General features: G+C 34.5%; 1 long non-coding RNA gene across 1 annotated transcript in view; it reads left to right on the plus strand.

Moving 5' to 3' along the window:
- The first annotated feature begins 2,260 nt into the window (after positions 1–2,260).
- The window catches only part of LOC111087944, a 10,811-nt gene continuing 5,635 nt past the window's right edge, over positions 2,261–7,436 (plus strand). The window contains exons 1-2 of the long non-coding RNA XR_002612559.1: positions 2,261–2,445; positions 3,281–3,488. This is a non-coding gene — a long non-coding RNA (uncharacterized LOC111087944). The remainder of the gene's footprint in view (positions 2,446–3,280; positions 3,489–7,436) is intronic.

The following is a 7,436-nucleotide window of genomic DNA, read 5'->3' on the forward strand; positions in this document are numbered from 1 at the left end:
TGTTACTTTTATATACACGCTCAAATAAACATATAATAATTAAAATAAGTTAAGATAATAAGCGAGGCTATCTCACTGGTTCGCCAGTTCTTCTGAATGATGAATAAAAGTTGATTGAAGTAAAATATATAATACTAATAAATAATTTGACGTTAAATAAATAAAAAATAGTTTGTTATTAATAAAAACTTCAATTCTGATGTATAGTCTTACCTAAAATTGATAAATTGTCAACTTTTTAGTCTAGCTGTTTTAAAGCAACATACATAGCATCCCGACCGCTACTATCTCTGTCCTATCCCAGCAGACCTGACCAGCCCTAGTCGCAAGGCGCTGGCTATAGCAGATATAGTGTGTTTGACATATTATTACATTCTTCTTTAGTCAAGCTTCAATCAGACGCTCTTAGACTAGAACAATAACATTTATTTGACCATACTCACCCCATAGGGCTTCAATTATACGTCGAAGAAGCATAGTTGTCAAAAATACCTGTACATTGCTTGTGAATCTAGCAGTAATATTGTGAAGATCTGTTTCTTACACAGATAATGAATGTGAGACATCACAGAAAACTCGAAAGATTTATATGGTCCCCTTGTGGCGCAGGGTAAGTCTGTGGGCTTATAACGGTAAACTCGAGTTTCGATACCAACGATTGCAGAGCACAGTTGGTCCATTGCGTAGTTTTGCGCTTAAAAACAAACCAACAAACACGTTGATATTTATATCACATTAACAATTTTGTCTGTTTAATCTCATGAATTATAAACCATAAAGCTGACTAGAGGTTTCTTTATTGTTTTTCTACTCGATCCAGTTCTCTGCACTTCAAGGATTATCGAGAAAGTTCTTCACTAAGGAAAAATATATTCACATTGTAGTTATTATGTTTGTGTGTGCGTGCCAGCGGGAGCGAATGTAATAACTTATTTCGATACTCTACTTTAGGTTATCTACGGTCAATTGTTTGCCCGTTAAGGACGAATATAGGATTCGTGATAAAGGGAGTGGGTTATTCTTCTACAAGATCATGAAACCTTTTAAAAATTGTTTTTATATCTGTTGATGATAAATATATTAGAAAATCAGCTTTGCAGTAAATTTTAGGTGCTTTTTTATAAACTTCTCCCAGAATTTTTTTAATTCCGAAAGGCAAGTTTATTTAAACTGACTATGACCTATTAATAAAATAATTACCTTTTTATGCTTTCAGAGTTTCTAGCCTAGTGCAGTAGCTTACAAAATGCTCAGCCTGTGTACCCTTTGACTAAGCTAAAACTTTAGATATATGGCTATGCGAAACACCTCTATTGCAAAGTTAGTCAAATGAGTAAGTGGTATTTGCAAACTGTTTATTATTACATTAGAAAATTACTTGCAATAAATTATTGTGTGTATACCACCTCAAACATTCTTCGATGTAACCAAATGTGGTTGTTGGTTTACCCTTCTCCTCCCACGAAGTTTCAGGGGAAAAAAATGTTCCACCTATGTTTTGTTTTCGCTTTAAACATTTTTTTTTCAGGATTACAAAGATAACAATAATCCCATCTCAGAAATTTCTTTCTTCGCTACGATATTGCTAACATTTACTGTTAATTGAAAGTCACTGACCTAGAAAATTAGAGTCAATTTGCCATAACTAGTTTTTAACTCAGTATCATTATTATTATTTTGTATATAAGAAAACTGCAAATTGAATCCAGTAAATTTATAGAAACATACTTAATAGTTTTTACTTTTCATATTGAGGACGTTTTTGTTCTTTTAAAAGGATGTGTAAATCAATATTCTGTGTACAGACGTGGTTGGGTAATATGAAACCTGCGTACAATGTTTTCAATTTATGGCGTATTTCTATGTCCTTAGAGAATGTTTTGATCAGGCAGGTTAAACGCCAGTATGTTTCTTCGTTCCTCGGGTCATGCTCGGAGCGTGATCTTAGTACCCCTATTTTTAGATAGATCAAACATAGGGGACAATTAAATGTTATTCAGTGACAGTAAGTATCATGATATATATTACAAGTTGAAATTATCTTCATGTACTGGCGGTTCCCTAAAAAACATAAAGATTTCATGTTTTAAGAGATAAAAAACACTTAAGGTAACAACAGCACAAACATTTCAAGTTGAGAAGAAAACTTAATGACTCATATTTGTAAAGATGACACGGCCCTAAAAAGTGTGTCGTCGCAGTTACTTAGAGCAATTTCAGTGCTTACAACGGGGCCAGTTCTGAACGTCGTAGAGAACAGTGCAGACTGTGCAGTAGGATTCTAGGCTGCAACCGCTGTGTATGACCAGTTTGTCCGGAAATCGAGGACGACCAGTTCTGGAAGATATCACGTGACCCAGTCCTATATATTGTTGATTGTCTCAGGCGCTGGTTTCTCAGTTGTATGCAATAGAACCCTGCTGACTCAAACATTCATTTGAACAGGTAAGGGTTATTTGTATGTGGAACCGGTTCCGACTAGAACTCAACATATAGTTAGCATTAATTATCCTTTTTAAAAAATCTCATATTGGGATAACGTATACTGAAATAAGGAGTTATCTAGCATAATTGAAATACGAAAAAAAATATTATGGAAAACGGCATAAAATTGTTAATAGCAGGTTAATGGAATGTACCATTGATATTTTAACAAGATTAAATAGTCGTCGATTACCATTATCATTATGTTAAACATCTGATTAGGCATTGTTTGAAGACTGTCTAGTGAGAGTCATGTTCTATGATCGGGTTATAACCGAGTGGGGGTACGTTAAAAATTAAATCCACTTGGTAAGGCACGTTAAAACTAGCATATCTGGAAAGAAAACGAATAAAACCATTTTGTGAATGGTGCTGAAATGGAAAATTTAAGAGGCAGTTATGATACCCAAGTGTATCTTCTTTAAGAGATGCAGTAATTGAAAACGACTAAAGTAGAAGATTAAATCAGCAACAACAGAGTGAAATCCGTTTTGTTGTGTACGATAGAATGTAGTTTTGAAAAGTAACCAGATTTCAAGATCATCAAATTAAACTGTCTTATTGGGTTGTGGTGAACCAGAGCTTTAACTAAGGTGGGGCGTCCGTCTTGGGCGCAAAACTGTGAGGGGCGGCAAAATGACTTAAAGTTCCTTGTTACGTAGCTAGTTAAACGGTAATTTCGAAAGATGAATGATCGAAGTTCATTATATAGACACATTTTCATTTATATTTAAATAGACTCAGATATGTTTATTTTATTTCTCATAAAATATGAGATAAACTTTTTATTTTACAGTGAAGCCTGAATATGCATTCCGCCGTTATAAGCTTGATATTATTCATCTTGACGTTGACGACACAAGTTTACTGTCATAAAGATGGAGCTCCCTCTCGTGCTTGCTTAAGTATGACTCCTCAACATGACGTAGAAGCCCAGATTAGCAAATCTCCGTACAACATCTCTACAAGCAAATCTTCTGGTAAAGTAGGGGATGTTATTTCAGGTAGGCAGATGTATGTACAATATTGTTACCACGGAAAATTAACTAACGACCAGAGACACTAAAGTTTCTTCGGAAAGAATTTTCGACACAAGTCCTTTCTTAAGTAAAACTGGTTTATTCTTTCTGAATACAACTTTGCAATACACTTAATTTCCACAGTCGCGCTATAACAAACGCTATAATTCACAACGAACGTCTCACGTGCTCGACTCAACAATACGTCTCTCTGTCCGCAGTTCAATTACACAGCATTACATTGTTGCCGTCACGTCTTGACTGTCTTATATATAAAAGAATACCGAAATCTAGTAACCTTCCGAGGATTCAGGAAGCTTCGAGAATATGACGTGTTACTAGTATCACGTGACCTCCGCTGTCGTAACAGAGTGTTGTATTGAGTATCATCACATTAGTCAGGCAGACTGTTGTTAACTACAGTTTCATGTGATAAACTTATTGTGGCCTACATTACTTGTGTATGACATGAAACTGTAGTTAACAATTGTAAGTGGAACAATATAACAGTATGGTTCTGTGAAGAATTGTAAGGTGACAGATGTAACAGTATGGTTCTGTAAATAATTGTAAGTGTACAGATATAACAGTATGATTCTGTGTTGAATTGTAAGTGGATAGATATAACAGTATGGTTCTTGTGGAGTGCAGTTACATGTGACCATGTTTGTCTTTTTTTTTCCAACCAAACATGCTCACCCTTTCAGCTGTGGGGTATTATATTGTGACGGTTAATCCTACTAGTAAAAGAGTAGCTCAAAAGTTGGCTTCCCTCTAGTCTTTCACTGCTAAATTAGGACGGCTAGCGCGAAATTCCAAATAAACCAAACTGTCATTTCTTTCAGTTTATTATCACCAAAGGTATCTAGTTCACTTTCCAGTAAAATTACTTTTATTTTCTTTATTCAGTTAGAGTTTACATTTATTAATTTTTTGCTCTAATACAATTTATTTAATTTTTAACTTGTAATTCATTTTTGTTTACTCCATTAACAAATGTCTATTTATGTGTATCTACACAGACAGTTATACCTCTTTCATTCCATCCTCCACAAATGCCTATAACCGCATATTCAAATACCAGATCTGTGAACTGCTTCTGTTTCAAAATCGGGTAACTCTGTGCTTGTATCACGGTTAAAATAAATGATACTTCCACCTTTCATTAACTAGCTTAGAATGTACCTGTAGTAAGTGTTTTGCGTGTAGTTATGGCATTCTTATTAACCAGATGTTAATAGGTTATAAACATATGCTAGTCCTTTTAATTAGATACGGCAATGGCTATTTCAAAAGCTTGTATTAGTTGACTATGTCCATTCTCTAGGCGGGGCAAGTCCATCTAAAAGTGTAACACAGTTGGGGGTTATTTTCATTTTATGTATTATTTGGAGTAATTAGTGACGTATGTCATCCATGAATTATTAAATGTTGCATTTAAACCCTTCATCTGACATGAAAATATGGGGGTATATAGTTCTTTTTTGTTCTACTCTGGTGCAGACGTCTGTAAATCCTTTCCAACCCCAGTAGCCAGTTTGAATATGAACATTTAAGAACTGGTCAGTTTTGTGAATATATACACACACGTTGCAGTGAATAAAGATTTTTATGATTGTTCACTTATGTTTGTGTTTCTTTTGTTGTTTTATTTATTCCCTATACCCTTTCCAGAACCAGCTATATTACAAAACTTTAGGCTACCAATTGCATATCATTGTACGTAACTACGGCCAAAAAGGGATTCTTTGGTTCTTCATGACCGTACTTGATACCTACCCTCATTCCGTAAGTAAATCACCATGTTAGAAAAATAAATATGTCTAGCATGAATAAAACTATCTAGAATGATTTTTCCAAATCTTAAACTAGTGTCCTCTCGTCCTATTGTCTTCAAAATATAGCAAAAGTAAATGAGAAGCCATTATCTTATATATATCCCCCAGACGGTCTTTTAAACTTTAAGAAAAATAAGTTAAAAACTTTAGCCCTATGTATGATAACCCTTCCATCCTCAAATCATTTTAGTAGTCATTTCCTATAAGTTAATGTCCTTTCTTAGATAAGGATACCAAAACCGTACACACTATTCCAAATGAGGCCTAACTAGTGATTTGTATAGAGAGATAATTAGCTCTTTTGGCTTGTCAACCTTTGCCATTAAATACACTCTAAAATTTTATTACTTTTACTACTACTTCAACGGATTGTGTAAATATTCACATCTATGCTAAGTTCTTTTTTCACTTACGCTGTTAAAAGGGTTTCTATTTATAATAAATGTGTGATCCAATTCATGATAATCCACATGCATTATTGTGTTTTTTTAATTAAAGGTCATTTGCCAAATATTTGTCCAACTTAAATAGTAATCCAACTCATTGTGTAATATTGCAACATTCTCAGTACAACTAGAAGTATACAAGAGTTTAATGTCATCAGGAAACTTTATTAATTATATCAATATTATTAATGCAAATAAGAAAAAGCAAAGAACAATGCATTGACCCCTAAGGCATTAGAGAAGGAAAAGGGGTCCATTTAAACTGGAGCATGACCCCCAAGGCACTAGAGATGGAAAAGGGGTCTATTTAGACTGGGCTCCAGTAATAACAATCTTTTTATTCCTCCAATCCAATTAATTATTTTTACTCCAATCCCTAACGATGTAATTTGTTAAGCTAGTACTCTTTTGTGAGATACCTTATCAAAATTATTTAAATAAAATATTAGTGCATCAAGTCCACACCCCCTTCTATCGTACAGTAGCATCCTCGAAAAAGATAACAGATTAGTAAGGCATCACTTCTCTATGGTGAATCGATGTTGACTTTCTTTTATGAAATCATGTTTCACTAAATGATTAATACAGCATTTTTGTTAACAGGTCCTTCAGAGTTTTTCCCACTACATAAGTAACACTAATTGTTCTATAATTTTCACAATAACTGTTATTGCTTCGGATTAAAAAAATATGAGTAAAATTAGCAACTTTCTGATCCTCAGGCACATACCCACCATCTACTGACCTACCAAAAATTAAAGAAAAGAAATCGCATATCTGATCTTTACTCTTGTTTGCCCTTGGTGATTTATCTATTTCTAATCTCTCAGTCTTTCTACTTATCACCAAGGGATTAATATATACACGATTTAGGAAAATCCAAATATTTCCCATATAAATCTCAGTGTAAAAACTATTCCTAGTATATTCCCGGTGGTACAGCGCTAAATTTACGGATTTACCACGCTAAAATTCAGGGTTCCGTTCCTCGCGGTAGACACAGCAGAAAGCCCAATGTGGTTTTTGCTCTAAAACAAATAAACCAGCAATTGTTTTAGACGTGTTGTGACGACTGAAAGAAACTACTAGTTTTTCCCTTTCCAAGAATTAAATCATATTTTTAGACTTGTTTGTTTTTATAAATCTTTGTGAAGGCATTCTGCTTGTAGTTAGTGACATTTTTGTTAAACGGATGTATAAAATCCGCAACATTGCACAGTGGCGGCTCTAGGAGATTTTGAGCTCTCGGCAGGACTTCCACATGGACCCATGAATACGCAAACACTATTCTACAATGCCCAGTTCCCTACTAGTACTTGTTTACTATGTATAATATAACAAGTTGCCCAGCAGTAATACAGCGGATTTTTAATAGATTGTCATTCGTGAACATAAAATTAATTATCGCCCATGGGCCATGATAAACTGGCGATCAGAACCCATATGGGTCTCTTGGCGAGTCTTAGACGCTGCTAGTTCGCCTTGGTCTAAAATCACCACTGGCCTTGCACTAAACCTCCAGCTAAGACAAAAATTAATAACCAAAACGTTCTGTAAGGTTTATACTTTTTGACCCTCCTAGATTAAGGTTAAACTCCGTCAGTTCAAGTGGTGAATCAGACACTTGTACAAGTCAGTATGATTGAATA

Source organism: Limulus polyphemus, unplaced genomic scaffold (assembly GCF_000517525.1).
Source record: "Limulus polyphemus unplaced genomic scaffold, Limulus_polyphemus-2.1.2 Scaffold2881, whole genome shotgun sequence".
In the NCBI taxonomy this organism is placed as follows: domain Eukaryota; kingdom Metazoa; phylum Arthropoda; class Merostomata; order Xiphosura; family Limulidae; genus Limulus; species Limulus polyphemus.